We start from the raw sequence: 13,100 nt of genomic DNA on the forward strand, positions 1-13,100 counted from the left end.
AAAATAATGATGCTTTGGTATTTACTGTTAATTCATATTTCATCTTTGATATATTGGAAGTGTAAGAGTACACAGTAGTATGGACTAATATTTGAAATGACCTTAGGAAGCTAAATCAAGGTTATCCATTGATTAAATTCATAATGTGCATTTCCCTCTCCCCAAGAATGAATCAATCAACTAACTGCTGTTGGATAAAATATTTAACTTCCGTCTTTTACTTTTAGTTTATAAAACAAGGCTACTGATTTCTCTCCTAGATAGTATTACGAAGATTTAAGAGTTTGAGTGTTTTGATACCTAGAGATCTTTAGATGAAAGATGGTGTATTCAAGAACATGAAATAATTAAAAGGTTGGGACTTTGTGAGCTATTGTGAACAGGGTGTGTAGACACCTGAGCCTTGAGGCCTGGAAACCATCTGTTCAGGTGTAAAAGGGGGCTGTGGACAGGTTTCCAAAAGAGACCTCCTATCAGACAGAGCCCTTGATAAATTCTTTCCTGACATTTTGTAAAGTATCTAAATTCTAGTATTGATTAGGCACTTAGTGTTAATACCATAGAAGAAAATTGGAAGCATTTTTTTTCCTTTTAACTTTTTTTGTCTTGGAAGGCCTGAACCAGCACCAACTTGAACAACTCTGAATTGGAGTGGTAGCTCTCTCTTACTGATTAGCTATACGCTAAAACAGCGGTTCTCAACCTGTGGGTCGCGACGAACGACCCACATTAGAAGGTAATGATTAATAGGGACAATACAAAAACTCACTATCAGTTATTCCTACCATAGCTTTCCATGGGGCAAACTCTCTTAGTGTCCTCATCTATAAAATAGAATTAATGCCTGTGATCTAACGTACTCAATAGGGTTGCTATAAGGATTAAATGGTAACAATGAAATTGGGGGTCACCACAACATGAGGAACTGTATTAAAGGGTCGCGACATTAAGAAGGTTGAGAACCACTGACAAAATGAAAAGTGAAGTTAGGAAATCAATCATTTCATAAGGGAAAGTGTTGCTAGGAATGAATGGATTATCAGCCACAAGATAGATTGCTATGGAATGAAAAAGCAGTGGTAAAGGGATGAAGGTATAGAAGGATAAAGTAGAAAGTATTCATATTTTCCTCAGCATATAGAGCCCACATCAGCCTATAGCATCAGTGGCCCTAATCTTAGGCCAGAAATTAGGAATGGAGATAAACAATCAGCAGGAAATTCCCAACTCTCGGGAATTAAGTTGAGTGGGACAAAGCAACAAACCAGGTAAGTAGAAGTAGGGCATCAGGAAAACCATTGAGACATTGCAGTGAGAAGAGGGGTGGACTTAATATTAATGTCTACATTCCTAATTCATGTGTCCTTGGAATGTTAGAAAGTGAAATTCTTGTGTGCTTATTATCAGAGAGCATCTCAAGAGAGGTTTCTAAGAACTCTTAAAAAGATAAAGGCAGGAGGCCCTGGGGTCAGCTCCCAACTTTAGAGGCAGGCAAGTGGAAGAGGTGTTCTAAGCAGTCCAAGGGAGAAGAACTGCACAAACAGCATCTTTCTGCTAATGTTAACAACTTGGTCCCTAAACCGTATGCTGCCTTTGGATTTTCTTGGTTAATTTGGGATTGCACCAACTCCATTGGAGTTGATTTAGACCCTGTAGATGGGAATACTCAATTGGCCCTTCCTTGTTAGAGAGAGTGTATGACAGACAATAAAATTTGGAACAGTTCCTGGTGAGCAAACTTCAGTTACACATGAAGACAGTAGATAAACTTAGTTTTCAGTCAATCCTAGGCAATGATTCATTTATCCACTGTTCTTTAAGGGGCTGAGATTTGGCATATATTAGTACTGAAGAAATATAAAGAAAAAGGTAAACATTTATTAAACACTAGAGGCCCGATGCACAAAATCTGTGCAAGAGTAGGCCTTCCTTCCCCCGGCTGCCAGCACTGGCTTCCCTCTGGCACCTGGGACCTGGGCTTCCCTCACAGCCCTGGCTTTGTCTGGAAGGTCGTCTGGAAGGACGTCTGGTCTGATTAGCATATTATGCTTTTATTATTATAGGCAGCTAGGTTGAAATTTCTTTTTCTGTTGTAATCTAAATGTTCCATTCCAGAAATGTATCAATAAAGCTTTAATAATAAAGATTTTAAATTGAGTGCTTCTTGTTTGGATTGTAAGGGGAAAAAGCACTGAGAATTTTAAATTTCTCCTTTCAAAGACATCTGTTGAGCTAGAGATACTGACTCTTCAGACCATCATATATTAATGACTTTCAAAAATTTTAAAAAAATTGATAATGAGACCCAGTGCAGATATATATATGTATATATATATATATATATATATATATATATATATATATATATACATAGTTTTAAATAGAAGTTTCATAAAATGTGTGTGGTTTCTGATATTTTTCTATTTTCTGTTCTGTTTCATTGAGAAACTGCTGGTCATGATCCACAAAATTATTTTCATGATCTATTAATGGGCTGTGATTGCAGTTTGAGAAAAACACTCTTGTGTGTAGTAGAGACAGGAAATCGATTTCATTTCCAACTCCATCTTGATATTTAATATTGAAAGCTTGTTGATGGCATTGCCAAAGGAATCCCGAGTGGTGGAATTGTAACAACCTATACATACACTAGAGATATTCTTTCAGATTCTAAAAGAGGAGGAGGTGAAGGGGCCGGGGAAACTATCTCATAAAAGCTACTGTATTTTGAACACTATATATGTCAATTAAAGTTTGGAAAAATGCAAAATGATTATCTACGATGTTTGACAAAGTTTACAAAAGAGAAGATTGTTATGAGGCAAAAGCACATTTTCTTTCTGGTGTAGAATGACCCCACACCCTGGAAACATCCAACTATAATTATGATGACCTCAATTTCTGACTCCCTACCAGCTCCACCCTCTATAACTACTAAAGGTCTTTAGATTTTTCTTCTAAAGAGAACATTTATACTGAATGATAGAAACTTTCTTTTTTATTTGTCCCAAGCTTCTTTTTTGTTGTGATTGTATTTGAATTGCCTCATATGTTAGGATTATTCTAATCTTAAAAAGCTTTTATCTCTTAGAAGGAAGATTCTATATTGAGATATCTTATTACAACTGCTTTTTAAATATAGAGTCTCAGGTTAAATAAATAAAAGTAACAAATTATGCACAGATATATATGAATATCAAAAATAAGTTCATTGTTTGCTTATTAGCTGCAGATGACTGTGAATGTCTTAAAGTACATCAAAGGATGTATCTTGAAAAATGATTCTGTAGCAAAGTATGAATTATAGAAAGCTGTTAATATGATACCAGACATCTTGGTAAAGAGGTGAAATTGAGTAAATTTTTTCAGGTATTTCAGATATCTTGATATAACTATTAGTATCCTGATTCATACAAACACATGCATAAAAATGGGGAAAATTATTGAATGATTCCAAGAATAAGGTAGTTTCTATATTCTAAATTCTATATTTTATATATAGAATGCCATTCTCTGTCCAGATCAGGTCATCTTTTCATTTTTAGAATGTTTGGTTTTCTGATATTGTGGAACCTAGTCCTATAATTGTAAAGAAATGCAAGTTAAAATTATTTTTTTTTTGTAGTTTTGGTAAACTTTTTGTTGTTATTAATCCTCACCTGAGGATATTTTTTCCATTGATTTTTTTTTTTTTTTTTTAGAGAGAGGAAGGGAGTGAGGGAGAGGGAAGAAAGGGGGGAAGGGAAGAGAGAGAGAGAGACATCGATCTGAGAGAAAAACATTGATTGATTGCACATGCATCCTGATCAGGGCTGGAGATCGAACCTTCAACCCATGTACATGCCCTTGACCGGGAATCGAACCTGGTGAACCATTTGGTGAGTGGGCCAATGCTCTAACCACTTAGCACACTGACCAGTATGTTGAACTTTTTTATATTTGAGGAAATCATAAATGAAAGATAGTAGGCAACTAGTTTCCTTGACTCTCTCTGGAGCCACAGGATTTCTCCTGTCTATGCAGGGTTGCCCCATTCTCCTGTTCCTTTCTAAAAACTGACTTTCTTTACTCAACGATCATTGCTCATGGCAGAAATTGACTGTCAGCCTTGAGATCATTCATTTTACTCATTTATTCATATATTCAGTAATTAATAATTAACTGCCTTTCAAATGCCAGTGCTGAGAACATTGCTGAATGAGATAGATGGGATCTTTGCCCTCATGGAACATACAGTCTAATTGGAGCTTGAGTTAGGAAGGCTAGACGTAGCATGTATTGATAGAGAAAAGTGGTGAAACCTGCTCAATAGGGCAGTTGACGGAAGCTTCTCTGAAAAGGTAATATTTCAGCTGTGACCTGACATTGAGAGGTTATCTGTGTGAGTGGCCAGAAAGAGTATTTCAGGTAAAGGTAACAGCTGTAAGAAGACCAAGAGGTGGGGGGAAGGCTAGTGTGTGGAAGGAATTGAAATGAGGCCACTGTGGGTGGGTTACAGAATGGGAGAAAGTGTTGGAGATGAGGTCAGAGAGGTGGGCAGGGATTCAGTCGTGTAGTGTGCTGTCATGAAAGAGTTTTAAGCAGAATTGTAAGCAGTTTATGCTTATAAAAGATGAATTCCCTATTTTTCTCCAAATGGGACCAATTTTTTATTTTTTAAAAATGCCAACATGAGCTGTTGGATTTAAACATATTTGATGGATTTTTAAGCCATTACAGATACTATTGTTGAAGTTCAAAGTGTCCCATCTATGGTCAGTGGGAGTCTCTTGAGGAGACAGTGTGACTGTTGTGGCAGCTTCCTTGCTGTCTGTTGTGATAAAACAGGCAGGTCTCATCTTGTCCATTTTCTGTCCCAGATCTGATCCAACCATTTCTCTAAGAAGCCATGCTTTCCTTTAGTGAGAAATGGTATTTCAAGACTTTAAACTGGGCCCTTATTTTTAAATAGCATTTTATTCATAGGTAGGAGAACCGACTGTTTTCCAAACTATGGCACTGGCAGTTTGAGTTTCTTTCCCTGGTTAATATCTTTACATACATTTTTGATTTTAAGTTGGATTCAGAAATTGGGCAAGTATGGACAAATTCTGTAGTAGAGACTATGTAGAGTGGACTGTTATCCTCATGTTCTCCCTGGCTTACTCTGGTTACCCTGACTGTTATCCTAATATCCAGCCTCACTTTCTCACCGCTAAATGTTTCAGGTGACCCAGTTTCTTCTTTTCGTAAATAAAAAAGATGTAGAAAACAAAAGAATCCAAGACAAATGACACCACTAATGATAAAATCAGATTTCAGGCCTTATTTTTAAAGGTAGAACAGTTAACCTTGTCTTGCAAACATAAAAATACATCTGCAGACAAACAAACAAAATTCAGGGGGCATTTTGAGGCTGCTTTATAAATTTAAACCTGACTCAGTGTGATGAATTGCAAAATGAAGCACATCCAGATATTAAATGCCATGTGTTAAACCTTTTGGGTGTTTATATTAGCCCCTCTTGTTAAGTTTTATTGTGCTTTAAATAAATAAAATGAGATATTTGTCTCAGTGATATTAATTGGTAATTTACATTTTTCAGTGTGTCACATAACTTTTATTTCTAGAATTAGTTTTGATGTAATTACCTACTATATTAAAAGACATTAAGTTGCACCTATAAATTTAGTTGGTCATTTTGCAATGAAATAGCAACCAGTAACCATTTTCTAATGATTACTCTAATCCTATATAATAAAAGGCTAACATGCAAATCGACCGAATGGTGGAACGACCAGTCGTTATGACGCACACTGACCATCGGGGTAAATGCTCAACATAGGAGCTTCCCCCTGGTGGTCAGTTCGCTCCCACAGGGGGAGTGCCACTCAGCCAGAAGCCCTGAGCCGGGCTCATAGCTGGCAAGTGCAGCTGCAGTGGTGGGAGCCTCTCCTACCTCTGTGACAGCGCTAAGGATGTCCCACTGCCAGCATCCCCTGAGGACATCCCCTGAGGGCTCCCGGACTGTGAGAGAGCACAGGCCAGGCTGAGGGACCTCTCCCCCCAAGTTTGTGAATTTCATGCACTGGGCCTGTAGTATTTTTATAATCAGTGAAATCTGGATCATAGAAAGAGTTTCAAGAGTAATGATTTCCCTGAATAAAATTTGTGGTTTATGTAATTCTTAAGAATTATAAGAAACAAGTGTCAAATTAAGCAGTGGAAATTAAAAATGTATATAATAATTAACTTTTGAGAAGAAAGTATTTTGATGATTTTTCTTTTCCTGGTTGATTGAGATTTCTTTCTATGCTCTTTATTCTCATTATATACTTTCAAGATTTTTTCCCATCTATTTTTTTCTAGTAGAACAGAATTCCAGTTCCAGGTCAATGATTAGAAAATGGAATTTCCTCCTTTACAATCATTCTCAGTACTTTATTAGTCAGCTTTAATTAATTAATATTCATAAAACTCATGCTAATATGTTGTGAAAAACATGCCAAATTAGTGATATGGTGAAAATTTTAAAGATACTTAGTATCATTGGGAAGTATGGTATACCATATAATGGATTTTCTAAATAAACGAAGTAAACCACTTTAAGTATTATACTTTTAGGACATTTAAAAAACACTTTTAAAACAATTAGTTTTTGCCCAGCTGGTGTGTTTCAGTGGTTGAGCATCGACCTATGAACCAGGAGGTCATGGTTCGATTCCGGGTCAGGGCACATGCCTGGGTTGTGTGCTCCATCCCGAGTGGGTAGCGTGTAGGGGGAAACCGATCAATGATTCTCTATCATCATGGATGTTTATAGCTCTCTCTCCCTTTCCTCTATGAAATCAATAAAAATTTATTAAAAAACAAAGGACAAAAAACTCCAACTAGTTTTGATAGAAATCATTCCAAAATGAAGACACGTGAGCAGTGTTCTGAGACTGATCATTTGCTTTCTTGATTACTTAATATTATTTTTATGAATTTTAATTAATAAAAACACAGAAACAGTTCAGAGAACTGTTCATAGTTTTAGTTCATAGAAACTGTCACGTGTGTTCTTTTGATGTGTTTGAAGCTTTGTTGCTGTATGTAGCTGTTTATTTCCTACACCTCATCTTGTCTTGTATTGTTTTGTCATTTCTTATTGTTATAGCCTTCTCTAAACTGCTATGTATTTTGGAAATAATTATCGGACCTGACAGTAGCTCTCCCTTTCCCAAAGGATATGCTCTTTGTGTCAGTTTTTGCTTTTCTTCTGGGCCCATAGTATATCTTTGAATCATCTTTTGCAGTTAAAGGAGGAAAAAATTATTTCAAACTTTTCTAAATTTCTAAAATTTAATATGAAAATAGCCATTTTTTGGCATCAAAAAAGAACATGATTTTGGTGCTTTGTGAAAAAGAACAGGATTTTACCTTAAAAAGTTTATAAAATTCATAAATTAAAAATATGTCTGTCATTCTGGATTATTACTTAGATTTTGAGGAGCAAAATTAGAGCTTCAAAGGGTATTTATACCTGTACAAATACAGTAGCATTACTTCTATAGTAGTTTATTTTTATAGTAGGTTTTTAAAAAATTTTTGTGGATGTATTAGGCTATTTTTCTTGTAATGATTGACCTTTAATAAAAATAAAGGCTTCAGGGGTGAAGGATGAAGAAAAATCTCAGCTTCTTTTTCTTTAAAGCTCTTTGCGAGGAAATTATAATTTTAGAGTACTTTTGGGCAAAGAGCCCAATCTCAGAGGAAATGGTATGATAGAGTTGAAAACAGGACTTGCATTTAATTTAAAAATTCTTCTATCCATTGTTGAGTATCTATTTTCGTAGGCGGATTTCAGCTAGTTGTAGTGCCAATAATCAATACCCCCCCCCCAATTTTGATATAGTTTCATAAAAATAAAATTATGAGATCATCAAATTATATTTATTTTATTATTTATAGTGATACTTATTAGCTAAACAATTAAGAGCCAGAGCTTTAGAGTCAGATAAACCTTGGTTCTAAGCTTAGCTCAGCCATTTACTGTGGGCAAGTTAACTTTTCTAAGTCTCAGTATGCTCACTTGTAAAATGGAGGTGCTAATAGTACCCTTTTTTTGGATTTTGTGAAGATTAAGTGAAATAGTGATTGTAAATCATTTGTCTCTGAAGACAGTTTCCAAAGTGTTTTAAAGATGTGTTTGGCATTGTCAACATATTTTGAAGAAACATGTAATTTTCCAAGAGGATAAAAGGTCAGCTTTCACTTGGATGCACATGTTAAGAAAAAAGAAAAGAAAATCAGTATTACTACTTTAGAGCTAACTATCTACTAAATATTTACAAAATGTCCTTTAAAAAGCAAAAGGGAGTAGAAGAAAAATGATCTTTGAATTTTATTAGTTTGGGATAAAATGTACTTGTTGAAAGAAAAGATGTTTGATTTTGTGGATTCAAAATCAGTTTCAGCATTGTATAATTTAGAAAATGTTCATTATTGAAGGCTAGCTTTAAGACTTTTTGACATTGATAATGAACTGTTGAAGGACTAAAGAATGAAAACTTTCCAATGTCTCTAACAGTGTTCAAGATGAAACTGCTAGGGTTGGAGACCAGAACTTAGTTTTAAATGAGATATTACGTTAAGATGAAGCATAGTGCTTAATTAGCACATAGCAATAATAACAGCATAATTTTTATAACACTTTATGAAATTAAATAGCCTTTATTAGTAGACATAAAACTACCAATAATGTGACCACTGAAATATAGGGCAATTTGCCACAAGAGAAAAAGACATTGAGAATTACAGAGCTGAAATGAGGTAGAAAGTCCTTTATGAAGAAACAGTCTGTTCATGAAGATAGTCTTTTCTACTGAATTTGCACTCTGGTTAGGTCCTCTTCTCCATGGTTAAGTTTCTAAAAGATCTAGAGGGCATATACTAATTACTCTTGAATAGGGAACTAGATCTAGCAGTGTAGAAAGCCTTCCTTTGTGTCTCTCTTTATAAGGCTTTGGCCAAAACAAATAACCCAAATAAAAAAATGAGCAAATGACTTGAATAGACATTTTTCCAAAGAAGATATACAAGTGGACCATAAATACATGAAAAGATATTCAACATCACCTATCATTAGGGAAATGCAAATGAAAACCATACTCTTTAGGATGGCTGTCATATAAATAAACACACTAAATACCCTGGAAAATAACAAATATTGCCAAGCATATATAACAATTGGAACTCTTGTGCATAGCTGTTGGAATGGTAAAATAGTGCAGTCATTGTGGAAAACAGTGTGGTGGTTCCTTAAAAAAATTAAACAGTTGCTATATGATTCAGCAATTTCACTTCTAGAAATATACAGAAAAGAATTGATATCAGGGACTCAAATAGATATTTGGACAGCAGATTTTATTTTCAATGTTATTCACAATAGCTAAAAGATGGAAACAACCTCAGTGTTCACTGATGGATAAATAGCTAAGGAAAATGTGGTATATACCACATTTACAACCTGGAAAAGGAATAAAATTGCGATATGTGCTACTTGAAAACATGCTAAGTGAAAGAAGCCAGACCCAAAGGACCCATATTGTATAATTCCATCTATATGCGGCACTTAGAATACTCAAATTCGTAGAGACAGACAATAGAATGGTGTTTGCCAGGCCTGGGAGGAGGAGGAAGTGGGAAGTTGTCTAATGGGTAAAGTTCTGGAGATGGATAGTGGTGATGGTTACACAACAGTGTGAATATACTTCGTGCCATTAAATTATACAATTGAAAATAGTTAAAATATCAAGTGTTATGTCTTTTATAACTGGGCTGTTTCTTATCTAGGGCTAATTTGCATTTTGGTGTTTGCAGACTTGACAGAAAGAGCTGTCACTCCTGACTAGTTTCAGAGCTGCAGTCCCCTAAATTTGCACTTTCTTTTCCTGTCATTTTACACAAATGATTTCATCTACTTTGTAGAGAAGGTAGAAATTCTGTGATCAGTAGGAAGAAAAACTACCTTATGTACTTTCATCTTAATTTTCTTTGATTATTGTTCCTACATAATTTTTGCTTCTATCACAGAAGGGGAATTTCTTCTCTTTCCCTCAACTTTCATCTGATCTTTGAACATGTCCCTTCTCATACTTTTTATGACTTTACTACTATAATTACATTTTTGTTCCCTAATTCTAGAATCTTTAAAATCTGTTTTAAGTGTTCGTTTTGTCTCAGCCTTCCAACTCAGGCCTTGCCTATATAATGAAACTGATTTTAGGTTGTAGGTTATCAGTCATTGCTTGGAAAGATCAGAAACCTTTCTCTGAACTTATCTCCCTCATATCTCTGTTTCTTGAAGCTCTCTCTTTCTCATTTTTCTTTTGCTTCTGTTTTTCTATCTTAGATGCTCTTCTTCCCAATTCATAATTGATAAGACATTATGTTTTCTCTTTTTCCTCGTTTTTTTTTTTTTTTTTAATGTGGTTATTTCTTTGGTGAGTTTATCCACGGCTTCAACTTTGATTGAAATGACCCACAAATACACACTTTTGGAATCTTTGTACTCAGTCTTATTCAGTATCCACTAAATAACATTTGATTACTTTGGTAATCAAAGGCAGTATGTTAAAAATGGAATCTTTTTTTAAAAAAATATATTTTATTGATTTTTTACAGAGAGGAAGGGAGAGAGATAGATAGTCAGAAACATCGATGAGAGAGAAACATCGATCAGCTGCCTCCTGCACATCCCCCACTGGGGATATGCCCACAACCAAGGTACATGCCCCTGACCGGAATCGAACCCGGGACCCTTCAGTCTGCAGGCCGAGGCTCTATCCACTGAGCCAAACCGGTTTTGGCTAAAAATGGAATCTTGACCTTCCATCTACCGTATACTAATTAGTGGTGCCACTGTTTTTCCAGTTTTCATTTGGTGTGTGTCTTCCTTCTGCTTTATTTCCTATATTAGTTACTCTGTTACTTAGGTCCTTTAAGGCCACAAAGGCGAGAGGTACACAGATCCCTTCAGTAATAGAATTTTATTGTGGGGTACTCAGGAAGTGTGCATGGGGTGGCATGGGAAATGCCTTAGTCAGCTGCTAGTGCCTTTTGAGCTTCAGTGTCTCTTATATAAGCCTCCTCAGAGATATTGCAGGTTCAGTTCCAGACCACCGCAATAGAGTGGGTATTGCAATGCAGCGATTTGTATCCTTTTTGCTGGTGAAGGATCTTGCCTTCACCTTATAAAAAGCATACCTTGAAGTGTATCTAGTAGATTGCTTGTCTCCATTTTGTTTAGTTATATTCCTGGAGTTTTGCTGTTTTTTGTTTGTTTTTTCACTTGGGATGTGTTTGTGTTCTCATTTTGGCAGCCCAGCCCCCTGTGTTTGTTTCTATGTATTAGGTAGAACTGCTACGTCTCCGGGCTTGGTAGAGTGGCCTTATGAAGTAGGTGTCCAGTAGGGTCCAGTGGCACAGCCTCCCCGATCACCTGAGCTGGGCACTTCAGGTGTGGCCCTGCCCCCCCCCCCCCCAAACCCTGTGTGGGCTGTTGCTCTCCTACCATGGAGAAACAGCTGTGCAGGGGCCGACCCCTCAGAGCAGGATGTACTTCAGCAGGGTTCTGGTGCCTTCTGAGTCTGCCCCTTGGGTGTGTCCCTGGTGGAGGAGATTGGGTGTGCTTTGACATGGTCTGAAACTGTCTACTGGTGTGCTGGTTCTGGGATCTTCTGAGTGGTGCTGGCCAAGGTCTGCTGCAATTTGTGCCCTTCCCAGGGCCACCCAGCATGAGCTACAAAGCAATCTGCAGGTGGCTGTTACTTGTATTGGGCTTGGAGGTGCCCAGGAGAGACCAAGCTATGAACCAAGGCTGGCTGCCACTAGTGCTGGGCCTGGGGCCATGTAGTGAGAAGTATGGGGCATGCCAAGGCCAAAAATAAGGACGTAATGTGGGGTTAATAGCATATATAGAAGTAAAACACAGGACAAAACAGCACAAAGGAATTGTGAGACCTCTAAATTTATCCCCCGAACCCACTACCCCAAGATTTTTTTGGCTCTTGAGATTCCACATCAATTTCAGAATTTTTCCTCCTATTCTGCAAAAAAATAAAAATAAATGTCATTGGGATGTTGATAAAGATTGCATTGAATCTGTATGTTGCTTTGAGTAGTATGGTTCCAATTTTAGCTGCCGAAGCGAGCACTGCTTTGAGTAGTATGAACATTTAAATAACATTGTCTTCCAACCAATCCATGAGCATAGGATATCTTTCCACTTATTTTTATCTTCTTTGGTTTCTTTTTAAGCAGTGTTTTATAGTTTTAGTATATGTCTTTCATTTCCTTGGTTAAATTTGTATCCCTAAGTACTTTATCCTTTCTTTATACCATAATGAATGGGATTTATTTTTTAAATTTAATTTTAGTATTGGTCATTGTAAATGTATACAAGTGCAGCTGATTTTTGTATATTGATTTTGTATCCTGCAACTTTGCTGAAATTTATGTTACAACAGTTTTTTTTTGTTTTTCGGGAATCATTGTTTTCTACAGTTGAAATGTTATCTGTGAACAGAGATAATTTTACTTTTTTACATTTCTTCTTTGTCTTTTATTTCTGCTACTTGTCTTATTGCTTTAGAGTATGTACTATGTTGAGTAGTAGTGGGTATCCTTTCCTTGTTTCCAATCTTAGAGGAAAAGCTTTCAGTCTTTTACCATTATGTATGTTGTGAGCTTTTCCTTATATTGAGGTAATTTCCTTCTATTTCTAGTTTGTTGAGTGTTTTTTTATCATGGAAGGGTGTGGGCCTTTGTCAAATGCTTTTTCTGCATCACTTGAGATAACTATGTGGTTAATGATTGATTTTCATGTGTTGAACCAGTCTTACATTCCAGGTATAGATTTCATTTGGTCACAGTGTATAATCCTTTTAATGTGCTATTGAATTTTGTTTGCTAGCATTATATTGAGGATTTTTTGCATCAGTGTTTATTAAGGATATTGGTCTATATTTTTTATGTTGTGGTTTTGATAGCAAAGTAATGCTGCAATTTGTGCTCTTACAGATTGAGTTTAGAGATGTTTCCTCCTCTTCAATTCTTTGGGAGAGTTTGAGGGATAT

The 13,100-nt window shown here is 36.1% G+C and overlaps 1 protein-coding gene across 5 annotated transcripts in view; it reads left to right on the plus strand.

Moving 5' to 3' along the window:
• STK3 (serine/threonine kinase 3) overlaps positions 1–13,100 on the plus strand; it is a 221,666-nt gene that overhangs the window by 795 nt on the left and 207,771 nt on the right. The gene's annotated exons all lie outside the window — the stretch shown is intronic.

This window comes from Myotis daubentonii, chromosome 17 (assembly GCF_963259705.1).
Source record: "Myotis daubentonii chromosome 17, mMyoDau2.1, whole genome shotgun sequence".
NCBI lineage: Eukaryota > Metazoa > Chordata > Mammalia > Chiroptera > Vespertilionidae > Myotis > Myotis daubentonii.